Below are 15,528 nucleotides of genomic sequence, written 5' to 3' on the forward strand. Positions count from 1 at the left end.
AAAACTAAAATCTAGTTACAGTACATAGCCTTAAGTCAGTAATAATAGGTACAGGTTAAAGAATACAATATTAAAGAATACAATTTTTAATACTGTAATCCGATTTTCTCAAAAGTTACAAATCTAGGTCAAAATTTTAGGCGGAGACATTAGCATATTACATGATATATATATATAAATCATTTTTTATTTATGAAACTTTAAAATAAAATAAATTAAAACTTTTTCAGCATTTCTTGAATTTAATTTATTCAAAAGTTTTAGTGTTACAAAAGACATTTAGTACATATCATGTTAGTTACTTTAAGGTGATAAATTTATTTGATTTTATCAAAATTTAGATAACTAAACATGGCGCTTAAAAAACAGTCAGTTTTATGTATAAAAATAAAATTTATGGCTTTCTCAGCAATAAAAGAAAACTGCGCAAACTTTTGCTACAATGAAACTTTTGTATGCTAATTTTATTGCTACTTAAAAGATTAAAAAAAAAAAAATTTATTAAAAAACGAATTTTCCCAAAAACATTTCTGCCATTTCTAGATATTACTTGAGAGGTGGCAACTTTTTTCAAATGCTTAAGAAGAGTCGGTGAAAGACATCGCTATAATAAATTTTAAAGAAATTTTATATGTGCGAAATTTTTGAAAAATACATAGGATTGAGATATAAAAATTTTAAATAAATTTTTTTTTAATATCTTAATTGGTATTTTGTGATAATAATCAATTATTAAAAATAGTGAAATCACTCTGCTCTTTATCAAAGGCGCTGAAGTGCTTTGCACAAGCACCAAACAATGCCAGTTGTGGTATTTCTTCGATGAATATTATCAGTGATATTTACTCTCTTTATTCTGAGATACAAAATCTTTCATATTTGTTTTTTTATTTTTTATTTTATAATTATTATTATTTGTTGGTTTTTATTTGCAAAAAAATTAAGTACAGTAATCCCCTAAATACAGTAACGCGGTACCCATATAACGCGTTTTCATATTACGCGATTTCAATCTCCCGTATAACACTGGCATTCCCGCATATAACGCGGGAACTTATACAGTCCATAATTAGCTTCGCGTAACTTTGCACGTGTGTATACGGGGTAAGTGGGAACACCCCTATAACCAATCTAGCGCGTAATAGGGGGGATTACTGTATCTATATTATTGTTTTGTTATTAAGTTTTTTTACTTTCTTTTTTTTGCGTAAAGTGGGCCACGTTTTATGAGATTTTGTTTTGATTGGAAAAAATTTTTTATAAACCTTTCGGCGGTGAGCAATTGAAATAATTATAAATATTTCGATTAGTAGATTTTTATGGAAAGTTTTTACTCTAAATCAAAACAAACAAGATAAAGACTGTTTGCAAAATTTTTTATAATCACTTTAATTTAATATTGATAGTTAAGAATTGATGATGATAATTACTTGGATACTTTGCTTGTATGATATATTAAAAAAAAAATCGTATTTCACTTACTGATACTCCTTAAGTATAAAAATAATTAACAACAAAAACAAAAAAAATTGATTTTATATAAATAAATAAATAATATTAAAAGTAAAATGAATATATAAAAATAATATAAACATAAATTAGTAAAACAAATATTAATCCTTTATCAAGAAATAATAGCTGAATTATTTTTTTCTAATTTCTAATTCTAAAAATTTCATTTATGATTAATTCTATACCTAATACTCTACTTCTAAAAATTATAACTTTTATTTAACAGATTTTGACTCAAAGTTACTAAGTTACAAATATTGATTACATTTTTCCATTTCTAATTTCGGCAGCAAATTTATTGCCTAATTTCCTTCTATATGATTTTTGGGAGGTCCTATATTAAAAGAGGGTTCTATCATAAATAAGCGATAAGTAGAATTAGTAAAGATAAGTAGAGAATGAAAACAACTAAATAGTTAGTATACTTGATTACTGCAGTGCCTTTGAGGTGGAATTTGTTGTAATTGGAGAAATTATTAGAGAGAGAGAGAGAGAGACAGACAGAGAGAGAAAGACCGACAGAAATAGAGAAAGGCATATATAGAGAGACAGATAAAGAGAAATATAGACAAAGAGAGAGAAAGACTGACAGAAACACGGTTGCCACTTGAAAATTTTTTCCTGTACCAAAATTGGTTTAAAAAGGTACCATTTCTGTAAAAAAAGGTCCAAAATTTTTTTGGACCTTTTTGTTTTTTCGTTCTGTGTTTTTCATAGTGTTATACATAAATGAACAAAATATGAAATAGTGCAAAGTTGCATTTATAAAAAAAATTAATTGGAAATATCCACAATAAAGTTGGGTCGTCAAAAATGTACCATTTTTTTAACATGAGAACCAAACGAAAAAAAAGTACCAATTTTGGTACTAAAGTACCATAAATGGTAACCGTGGACAGAAATAGGGAAAGAGACAGAGAGAGAGAGAGACAGACAGAGAGAAAATGAGACAGACAGAGAAATATGCTTTAAAGGTGGACAATAAATTGAATAGGAATATATTTATACCATTCTATAGGTAAATATTCATCTTGTTTCTATAGATATTTGTGGGTTTCAGATTAATTAAACTAACATACGAAAAATCTGGATAAGCTGCCTCTATCGTGCAAACAGTTGTAGAAATCTTCATATATTGAGGAATTCTATACGTGATAGGAAAATTGAAAGATAAGCAGAGAAGGAAATTAAGGAATCTCATTGAAATGCTCTGTAATGATATCAATATTCTTTGAATATTCTTTGTCATTTGTTGTACCTCTGAGTAGGACGACAAAGGTGCTTTGTCACTGTACTGCGTGAGCAAGCACAACATAGATTTAATATGCCGGTTGCTCAATTTCTATATGGTTTTAGACAGTTACAATATCTTTCCTTTAAATATCTTGAATTTATATATAGTAACACAATAAGGCAAAGCACCTAAGTGAATTCTAAGAATAGACACTATATTGACTGATTCGGAAAAGTATTAGGAACGTATCACATTAGAACACAAATAGTCTTGCGATGTATATATTATATATATTAATTTTTATAATTATTTAAAAAATAAGATATGATGTGATGACATGATGTGATGTGATGTGATTAAAGTTACTTATTAGAATTTAAGAGAGAATTTCTTAACCAGTATCATAACCAGTTATAGGTCTTTAATGGTTAATTTATAAATATTGAATACTTTCACTCCATAATTAAAATAAAATTTAATTGCTTTGTAGACATTATAGCGTTCTATAAATATGTATGAGTGCAAATTTTTGTTTTTATTTATTTAAAGCGATTACGTATAGAATAAAAAAAAATCACGCGATTTAGTTTTTATCAAGTATTTAGTAAATTATATCGTGTGAGTTGAGAGATAACAAAACTTGTATTAAATTTGTATACAAATTTTTGTACACAAATAAAATTAAAATTCTGTACTTAAAAAAATTGATAAAATATTTTATAAAATCATATGTTGGGTTTAAAAGTCAATAAATGATAATCATACTTTCATTTGTGAGGAGTATGATTGTTTACTCATTTTTTAATAATATTTAAAACTTGAGATATAAGTGTGGGAATAACCAAAGCAAAAATAATAAAAAGAAGAACTTAATTAACAATACTTGAATTATCAAATATGATATAAAATTTTATATATAATTAAAAAGATAAGGCTTAAGTGTGTTTGGTAGCAAGATTTCAGAGATTCGAGTAATGGAATGTCTGGTATAAAAATGTAAAAAAAAATTATGTGATATGTTATAAATTACAAATAAATAATGGAACGGGCTAGTATTATACAATATATAAAAAAGCATTTATAAATATATATACTTTCATAGATATATATAACTATATATAACTGCATATTTATATATATAGATATATATATATCTATATATAGCCACATATATAAATATATAGCAATACATATATATATGGTATATATATATGTATATATTGATATATAGCTGTATAGCTTTATAAGTGTAGATTATATAGCTGCATTTACATTTAATTACCTCTGGATCTACATAACTTTGGAAAAGTCAAGAATAACATAGCTTACATATTCCAAATGACAAACTTCTGATTACATACATTTTTATATTTATGTGAACGATATAAGATAGTCCCAGATAGACTGCATATTGTTATAATTCTGTTCTGTGAGAACAAATGTTATTTTAAAAATTTATATTACTCAGAAGTTTTACAATTGAAATATGAAGGCCATATCATTTATGACCTTTCAAAAGTTAAGTAGAACCAGAGTTAATTAAATATAAGCAACCTCGTCAAATTTTTACATAGAGTCAGCTGTTATATATTAGCTATATTTACTCGATCTTATATTAAGCAATCAGCTAACCGTTTCTATCTTAAAGAAAGCAATGTACCAAAGTAAAAATTGAAGAAAAAGTAAGTACCAATATAATTTTGATTTCTCAACGTAAAAGAAATCCTGCACCAGCCTATACAAACATAGAGCATTTGCATTAAATTTATTTGTGTGAGAAGTATTTGGTGATCGGATTGAATTTGTGTTGTTTGTATTTTTATAAAGTGTAATATTGTGTGTGTTATGTTGTAACTGATTATTTATTCTGCATGCTATCATATTTTTTTTTATGTTCACTATGTCATTTAAGAGGATTTGTGAGTAATTTTAATAATTAGAAATATAAATATAGTGACTAATTTTGATATGATTTTTAAAATTTTATTAACTAATTAATATACGCAAATACGGAATGTACTTTCAGAAGACAGAAGATGAAAATACTTATAATATATATGAAGTCATTAATGAAAAATTTTGCTTTAATATACTTTATAATGATTGGATTAAAATTATATTGCAGCATTAATTTTGGTACAAGTACTACAACTGAATCTAGCTGAAGTTGGACTAGAATAATTCATGTTGGTCAGATGTTAAAACTGATGATATTAAATTTTTATATTATAACCTTTGCTAGGTTTTTCTTATTAATTTATAAAAAAATTAAAATAATTCTTTTAATTTTTATTAATAATTCATTTAAAAAAAAACGTTTATTTTTGAAAGTTAACTATAATAAAAATTTTAAAAAGAATTTATTTAATTACAATAAACGTGCTTATCATACCTCATTTTCTTGAATATGTTTGAGTTACAGAAACTTGAGTTAACTCACCTGAAATAAAAGAAATTAAAATGATTAAAATTAAATGTAATGAATAAAGTAATTAATTTTTTTAAAGATCTCATAGCAAATGTTATATAGTAAAATATAATGAAAAATAAACTACTTCAAACAAAAGAAATTCAATTACGTAGACCACATAGAGTGGGTGTGAGAACAAGCTTAAATTTATGAGTTATAGCTATGATTGAGATAAGAGTCTGAGATAAGCTCGTTCAGAATATAATGTATGCAATCATGAAAAGAATGAGGAAATGTTTTGTTTTTTTTTTTTTTTGCCATAGTCATATTCATCAACCAACGCATGAATAATTAAGAGTTTCAGGTTTTACTGTGTACACGTATCCATAGTACTTTTTCGTTTTCATATGTGGTCGTATATATTCGCATCTTTTCTTCTCTTCTCTGACAATACCAACAATAGAATAACAACGAATCGACAAATGTCATTGACGAAAATGACAAGTCAAAATTATGTTAGCTTAACCAAATGGAACAAATAGTCACCGTCTATTGTCCAGCGCGGATCTATTGTCCAACCAGATCTTATTGCTGATCATATATGCAAGTGAGCATTTGTGTTAACAAGTCTTGTTGCGGTGATTTGACTCATAAAACGCAATCCGTATTATAGGTTAGGAAATCGCAAGCAGTTGTTAAACATAGACAACCGTAATTTGAGATTTATTAAATCAAATATTGTAGAAAAAAAATATCGCACCAACTATCTAAATTCATGAGATAGCGAACAGTGGTTGTATTTGCTTAGACTGAAACAATACCAAATGCAGCTTGTTTAAGCATTGACAGACTTGAGTGATTTTTAAAAGTTTTATTGCATGCGTTAACTCTACCGTTCTTTGCTACTCGTAATATCAGATAGTGTAGCGAAACAAGTGTCTTCGTGTTAAGAATCTGCGGTTCTCTATTGTTTTCCCGGAAGAAATCAGCGATGCGTAAACATAAAACATTGTAAACAAGTTCAAGAATGAAAGAAATGCAAATAATATTCGGTTAAATTTGTTAAGAGAGTTGAATTAACAACTGAGCTAATGCGTGTTATGACAGTGCAATCGAGTTTCAGAAGGGGGAGTCAATTATACTAAGTCTATTTCAAAAACTGTAGTATAAACTTCAATTTTTTGTGGTCTACATTTCATATATAATGAAGATATAATTTAAGTAAAAAATTCAAAATAATTTACTCATTGTTATAATATGAAAATAGTAATTTTAAATTTCAGTTCACTCCTTCAAAAAAAAAATTAATCATGTAGACGCTGACTTATAATAGAAATTTCCCATTATACCCTATAGGTTTGGCATAAAATTTTTCACTCCATGGCTTTACAAAGCTGTTAACCTTTACGACTTTTATTTAATAATTTCAAATATATAATCATTTAGTTAATTTAATAATCATATTATATTTATAAAATAATCTGAAGACTTAAATAAAATATGTGAGAGTTAAAAGGTTAATAATTCGCATTGTATTTCTTCGTTGCTTTTTTACCATTATTTTAATATTAAAATATTTATTTAATCATAAATTATGTAAACTTTAACTTTCCTTAACTTTAATATTATTGCATAGGTTTTTCAGAAAAAATTTTAGTTTATACAAAAGAAAATTTTTATATGACATAATATGATAACGTTTAGAATATAATTTATATAAAAATTATGTACCTATTTATAATGTTAATTTTTTTTTGCCGATAGTGACGCGTCTTTATGACGAAAAAAAACTACATATTTAAAAGTTAGACGGATTCGAATAGCAAAGAAATGACAAGGACAAAAATTTATTTAATTTATTGAAATTTGGCTGACCATACAACGCTGTTTCGAGCGTTATATAAACATTTTTTACTAGCAGTAATCAGTGTATATGGATTATTCTTTTATATGTAAATCGGACGGATTTTATCAAAGGATGATCTCATCATCTGTGATTTAGCTGATAAAAATTTTTTTGATCTGTTCTTTTTTTTTTACTGAAAAATCGTGTGGTATGTGTTTAGTGTGAGGTGAAGGTCAATAACGTTCTGAAACATTGAATTTTTTGTAGAATCATATTACAAATAGAAAACAAATATTTTTATTTTTTACTAAAATTTAATATATACTGCATCTAAATAAAATACATAAAATGCCAATTACCGGGATACATTTGGAACATTTCTTTTTATTAAATTTACCAATTAATATTAGTACTTAAATATAAGCAATATCAATTATTTAAACAATTAGTTCTTAAAAGGTCAATCAACTATCTTTAAAATACAACAAATTTCAAGTCTCTAGCATTTATAAAGCCTGAGATATGACCGCTTAAAAATGTCTCTACAATGCTAATTGTCAAAACCCCATAGGTCCATATCTTCTAGGAAAAACATTTCAAAATTTTTTCTCAAGATGAAAGGAGATTATAAAAAAAAATTTCAGTCAAATCTGAGATTATGAGGTCAAAAAGGTATCCGATTTGTAAAAGAATGACCCATATACCTGTTTGGAATATTCATTTTTTAAGATCCAATAAAACTCATATTCACTCATATATGGTATATGTAATCATATTCAAAATCTCCATAAGTGAATTTGATATCGAAATCGACTGAGTTGTAAAATTATTGTGATTTTTATTCACTTAAATTTATATGTATATATTAACAATATGATACAGAAAATCGTTCTTAAATGCTTTAATAATAGTTGTCTTCAGGATCTTGAATAAAGAGTAACCGGGTAATGAATAGTAGTGTATACCGGCAATAATTATAAAAGATATCGAATACTATTAATGCAGCTAAATAATCTGTTTCCTACGTTAAATTTTTTTTTTTTTGAAATAATTTGAATTGCAAATTTATTTAATTTTTTTAAATTATATTATAATTTCATTAATCATAAAAAAATAAACATAAAATCAATTTATTTAATCTCTGATCTCTACCCGTCAAAATTGTTAAATTTAAAATAGTTTTCAAAAAATCATAAAAATTCAAGGTTTTGCAAATCATTTAAATTTTGTCATGACCTTAAAATTTAAAATTTTTTTTTTGAAAATTAAAAGTAATTTTATTTAATTATTAAACAAATTTTAAATTATTGCACTAATTTTGGTTAAAATGTAAATAAACATATATTCATATCTAAAAATAATTTTAACATAAAAAAGAGCTGATCCTCTACTGGATTATATTTCAAAAGAATATGTAAATTCACTGATCAATTCAAATAAGCCAAAGAGACCGGACCATTTGAACACCAACAGAGTGATAACAAATAGAGTCATTGCAAATGTTTGGTCCCAGCTTTTCAAAATTTGAACTTTGAGATGATGTTTGATTAACGTTTGTCGCATCCTTCGAAATATATTTAAACATATATTTAAACATTTAAACATTAATATAACATATAAACATTAAACAATAATATTTTCTTTACTATCAATACATTTTGTAAGTACATATTAAATAGTTTGTATAAATTGAGTAGCACTAAAGCTTCAGGAACTTGTTTTTTTGAACTTCTTATTTTTTATAATAGCATTAGATGGAACGATGAGCTGTATGAGCTCAAAAGTGCTCCGGCTAGAAAGATATTTGATTCGGTACCCGCAGGTGGAAAACGCGGTAGAGGACGTCCGTATCTTCGGTGGAAGGACCAAGTGATCAAAGATTTGGAAGCGCTCGGTACTACCAACTGGCGTCAGAAAGCAACTAATCGGGCTGACTGGCGGAGGCTACTCGACGCGGCCAAGGACTACCCACGTCTGTAATGGCCAACTAAGTAAGTAAGTAAGTAAGTATTTTATATAAATAATATAAAAAATGAATTTCATAAATCACTTGTACTATTTTCCATATTTAGTACAAATATTGAATTTTTTTCACATCGAATGAAAATAGGATGATTAAGACAAATTTATGCAGTACAATCAGAATCTAAAGTCATGTGAATCAAATTAAACTATAAGTATGTACTTATAATAAAATTATAACTATAAAGAATCTCACGATATGTCTTAGTTTAACAACTTGAAAGTTACAAAGTTAAATGCTATACATTATGTAGCTAAACTGAAATTATCTCACATAAGCACTCATATACATTTGAGCTTTAAAGTACATTTAACAAAAATATGTGAGAAAAATTAGTTTGTTATATTGTTGAAAAAAATATATATATTTCAATGGGTTTAAGTAATATTTTTTAAAAAATTTTTTTTTTAAAAAAACTCATTTTGTATTGCTTTTCATGACACTTTGGTAGTTTCAATGTAATTGTTTCGGTAATAAACTTTTATGTCAGTCATTGAGTTTGAAAATGATAACCGTTAAATTTCAATTAGTAAGTAAGTAACTAGTGTCAACTATATAATGGCAGTATTAAAAAATGAATTTAAAAAAAATATATATGTATAGTAAGAAAAAACTCTAAGACAAAAGCAGGAGATTATAGCAGAAACCATGTTACCAATTTAAAGATACTTTTCTTTTAAAATTGTGTAGGCAAGTAACTGACTGCAGTTTGCTTGCCTCAATGAAATAATTTCTGGTAATATCACTGATATTTTATGTATAATTTTTGTATTTTTTTTAATGCTTGTCATTAGCTTAAATTTGTTTGTTTTTTGGTTTTAATGTGGTTGAAATAATGTTACTGCATAAATTTTTTAATGAGATAAAATTGCTAGTATATCATCTCTGTCCGCGATATTGCTTTACATGATTTTTGACACAGATATGTAAAATTAACGCCAGATATGGAAAATTTATGTTGCGTAAATTTTAAATGTTTGCATATAACTTTAGATAACACACATTGCAAGTGATTCCAATGCAATACTTTTTATAAAATACATAATTTTTAAATAAAATAAAAAAATTTAAAGCTTAAAGTACTTTCACTGCGTTGGAAGATAAATTTATAAATTAGTAATTTGAAAGAGTAAACTAAACAACAAGCAAATATATTTATACAAATATTTATATATTTAAACAATTTTAAATTTATGCAGAAACTGTAGGAGGAAATACAAATATTTATAGACATATTGGCACATTAACAGTCTTCTCGACTTATTACTTAGCTAATTTAATACATACAAGCACAAAATACTTAGTTAAACAAATAAACAGTCTTATGTTATACCCATTTTATACTAAAACTAATCGCAACACTTTATCACATTTTTGTATGGATTTTGTATGGATGTTGTGTGAAAAGTAGCACATATTACTGCATATTTGTCGATTTAACTACAATAATATAAACATACCACATATTTTTTTATATAGTTAATTTAAATACTAAGATACTAAATACTAAATACTAAGTTACTAAAATACTAATACTGAATACTAAAATACTAATAGTCTTCTCGAAAATTTTACTAATAATTTGCTTACTACATTTAAAAAGAAGTGCCATTTTCCCAAAATTATTCAACTTTCATAATTTTTTTAACTTTTTCATTAGAACTCATTATATTATTATTTATTAAAAAGAAAATGTAAGTTTAGTATTAATGAAAAATCAATTTTTAATTATAAGATTTTTTTATGCAGACCTCATTAAATATCTTTTTAAGATAATCAATGAATCGAATGCGTTCTCTTCATAATATTATCCTACTTACTAATGCATTTCACATAAAGCCCTATGTTACTCACAATTAACTATTTTAAGGCAGAAGTAGTTTTCACAATTGATGAAAATTTTTAACGCGGAACTATTCCTATTGCAATTCCTTTATAATAATGGACTGAAGCACGTAAGTGCTCTTTGGCATCATGACTATAAAAAAATACATGTTACCGTATGGTATGGTATTTGAAAATACAAGTAACCGTATATAACTGATGTGTGATTATGCAATAAAATATTCTGTTCAAATATTATCTAGCAATTTAAAGCTAATAAGGTACATATATAAAAGAAGATTTTATATTTTTAATCTGCGATTACCTTACCCCGTTAATAATTTAAAGAAAAGTTGAAGAGAACTGCAATAACACATTATCAAAAATGCGAGGTATTAAACAAAATTTTTTATTTCTAATGATTCTTATTCAGCATATAAGATGACCTTTTAAGCGACACCGAAGAGATCAGTAGTTTTAACCGATTAAGAGAAGTGTTGAGAAAGTTGAGAAATTCAACTTTAAACTGAGAGAAGGATACTTTGATAACAGATTACTTGGGAATGCAATACTACATAAATACATATATATAAATATATATATATATATATGTGTATTTAGTGCTTAAGTTTCAGAACAGTAAAAAAAAATAGACTTTTAAGATATTTTTTTTATAAATTATTTTAAATAGATTATACAAAATTAAATTTCACAGATCTATTCTGTGCACTTTATAAACTTGTCAAACACTGACATCAAAATTGACTGCTGTTCGTATAAAATGCTTGTAAAGAGCATATCAAAAGCATTTGTCAAAAGCATTTTTCATGCATTCATATAACAATAAAAAATGCTTGTAAAGAGCGTATATTTTAGTTAAGAATATTTGTCATGCATGCAAATAATAAAAAATGCTTAAAAAGAGCATATTTTTATAGTTGTCAACAGCATTTGTAGTATTGACAACTAACAAGGAAAAGAGCTTTTGTCAATGTCAATGTTTGACAAGTTTATAAAGTGCATAGAATAGTTCTGATATACCATATATATGTTAACTCTTGAATTTTTGTTTTGGAATAAGCAGCGATTCATTTTATTTTGACTTTTTTGTATATTTAAAATTTTTAAATAATTGTATTGTTAAATAGAACATTAACCTTTACTTAAATGAATGGGTCAGCAAATTTCATTGACGTTATTCTCTACAAATATCAATAGTCAACATTTCAATTTTTTTTGATAATTTCCATACGTTTAGTTTCTTCCATAGTTATTTATAAATAATATCACGAACTTAATAATTTTATTATATTTAAATGCAATCGTCTGGAATTTATTTCATAGTTAAATAAAAACCATAACTGAAGAGTGTGTTTTTAATTCCCAAGCATAATTATATGTCATAAGTTTGTTTTAAAGTTGTAGTATCAAAGATTATTTATTTTAATCCCATGGATTTATCATTTATCTCTTTGGTAATTGTATGGAATTAAATAAATCACAAATTGCATTCGATTTAAAGTACTATTCCAACCAACTGCTTCTAATAGCTAATAGTTTAGTACAATTACTCATATGAATCTAACGGTACAAGCTCATAAATGCTATAAGATTACTTCCAGGTGCAGTTAAAGACAAGGCGTAAGAAAATCCATTATGAACACTCGCACTCACCATTGTAAATGTGTGTCTGCAGGAAAATTTTCAATTAAAGTTCTTGGCTGAGAAAGGCAACAGTTTATCATACTTTTTTCTACTAAACAAGTGAAGTGCAGTGCAGTGCAGTGCAGTGCAGCAGAGATTGTCTAAAAACGCAACAGTACATAAATTTTAAATTGGCATTCTACAGAGTACATACAATACTGGCATACATACAATCACTGATGGCACTAAGTGGAATGACTAAGACAAAGTGGCAAACATGAAGCTCACTGGTATCAATACGTATTGACCATTTCAAACCCATTACCAAAGGCCAATGACTTAGCAACAGCCGAGCTAACGTGATTGTAACAATCATAACATTATTAACTGCTTGTGTTGTTAGTACATTTACATATTCTCGATGGCAATATTGTAGAAACAAGTCAGTATTTTATTTCCGCAAATAAAGAAGAGTGAAGAGAATAAATTCGATTTACTTTTTGTGGAGAAATAAGCTAACTTCCATATTCTCTTAATTCTATTTGTTAATATGCAATGTATATAGTGAATACCACTTGTTCTTCTTACTAAAAAATGGTCAAATAATTCGAAAAGTGAGCCCCTTTTTCTACTTTTTCAACCTCACTGAAGCGTTGCGTTACTTTACTATTCTCTTTACATTTCTAATTGCTTTCATTTTGTCTTATCAGCTATTTTTTTTTTTGTACTTAAAGTACATGAACTTCTTTTCCAATTTAAGCAAACTACTTCATTTGCATAATATTGTACTTTTAAGCGTCCTATTAATATATGCACACCTTTAGTTATTTGTAAATTATATAGAAGACATGTTTATTTGTACACTTTTTTAGTGGAAGTCCCTGTTCTTGATACCAATCTTCACTCTTCAGTGAACTCAATTACAAGTCATTTCCTTTCTTGCGTACCTGTTGCTTGAGAATTATTTGAACGACTAATAAATATTTATACTCGTATCAACTCAACTTGTTTTTAATCTTTTGTGGTATGAACTGGAAGTTCTAACAACAGGAAGTTCCCATGAGGCATAAATATGAATAAATTATCATATACTTCGAAAATGTGTGGATTCGAAGACTTTAAAAAATATAAGTGTAATTCATTCATTTAAAAAATTGTATTATTTTGTTGGTATGATTTATATATATGATTTAATTAGAGCTTCTAAAAATTAATATATATGGTATATTCATTTATTAGAGCTTCAAATGTAATCCTCTATTCATTAAGGTTTCCACCAAATCAATGTTCAAATATGACCGAGCACAAAAACTCGGCATAGCTAGCCACTCGAGTGGTGAGTATTAAGTGTAAGGATGACTATGAGTTCTAAGACTGGCACTTGCAATTTAAATTTTTCCTAAGACCACTGATGAGGAGTACTTGGCAATATTCGATAAATTAACTAAAATTTTTGTTGTTGCCTTTTCATTTCTATTCGAACCCTTCTAACTTTTAAAAAGTTTCTTTTTGTCATAAGGCACATCACTTTCGGCAAATAAAATTAGTATTAAGCATTTGTTATTATATTCGAGTAGTTCAAACACTTTTGAAAATAAAAGTTGTTTGATTCAAATGTTCAAACTCTGGTATACTCGAGCTGCTTAAACATGGTTTTTTTGAACAGTGTGATGCTCGGATATTGTATTGATTGAACAGTATGATGTTCGAGCATCACTATGCTTGGATATCGTAATGCCCGAACATTGTGTGATATAAATAAGAATAATTAAAATATAACCGAAAATCCATTCATTGAAAGAGGTATTAAAAGAAGTATCGAGAAACGATTATGACAAAAAGTGATGAACAACGAAGTGAACATTTTATAATAAAATGAATTAAAGCAAAAAGAGTATAACTCTTTAAAAACAAAATTTTAAAAATTTATTATATTTAATATAAATTTAATGAAAATTATATATGAAAATATATTCTAGGTACTTATCCAGGTATTAGCAATTGTATGAGATTCTCTTAATAAATACTAAAGAATTTGAAGCTCCATTTGGTTTGTTAGTATTACTTCATAGCATGTTATGATATTGTTGCTTTGTAAATATTGTTAAACAAATATTTAATAAATAAATAATAATAAATGTGAAACTAAACACAAATTTAAACTTTTCTTAAATTTAGCATTTTGGTTAAAAAATTCTGTCAAGTTTTTTCCAGTGTTTTTTTGCAAACGTCTTTGAATTAGTGACAGCAAAAAAAAATTGCAAACTTTTGCACTTTTTAAAAGTTGTCGTTAGTTGTCATTAAGTACTTAATTTTTGGACATTATAGCATTTTAATGTATTTCCTATACTTCTGTACTTTTACAACAATTATTTCTTTTTTTTTAATTTGTAATTTAAATTTACTTGAGATTTTAAGTTAAATACAGAATTGCAATAAAATTAAGCTAACAAAAGACTTTAGAAAGGAGAAACTATTTTAAAACTATTTTTTTTGAAAGTAAAAACAAAAATATTTAGTTTTTTTTGGTTTTTATTTAAAACCATTTGATGTCCGAATATTGCAATTCTCTTCTGTATAAATAGCTTCCAATGGGATTAAATTTAAAAAATAACAGATACTAAAGATTTTGCAAAATATTCTGACATTCAAATTATTTTCAATAATTTTTTTATTTATAGTAAAACTGTATTAGCTTAAAGGATTATATATAATTGGATGGATTTTAAAAAGTTTATTATGGCAATAAAGTAGGTGAAAGTTCATCTAGCTTTTGTGGTCATGTAAAATCAAATGTATTTGTTTAGCTAAAGTTTATTTTTGAAAAAGAAAATGAGATTCGATTTTCAACGAGACAAGTATTTTCACTTAAATTATTTAAATCATTATTATTTTAATTATTTTAAAGTACAACTGAAACAAATGAAAAATAAATATAAAAAAAAAGTAATTAAAATGGAATTCTAACCCTTATATACTTTGAATAAGCTTTAGCTAAAGTGGATTCATTGGAGATACGAGTATGCCATGTAGAT

Source organism: Teleopsis dalmanni, chromosome 2 (assembly GCF_002237135.1).
Source record: "Teleopsis dalmanni isolate 2A chromosome 2, ASM223713v2, whole genome shotgun sequence".
Lineage (NCBI taxonomy): Eukaryota > Metazoa > Arthropoda > Insecta > Diptera > Diopsidae > Teleopsis > Teleopsis dalmanni.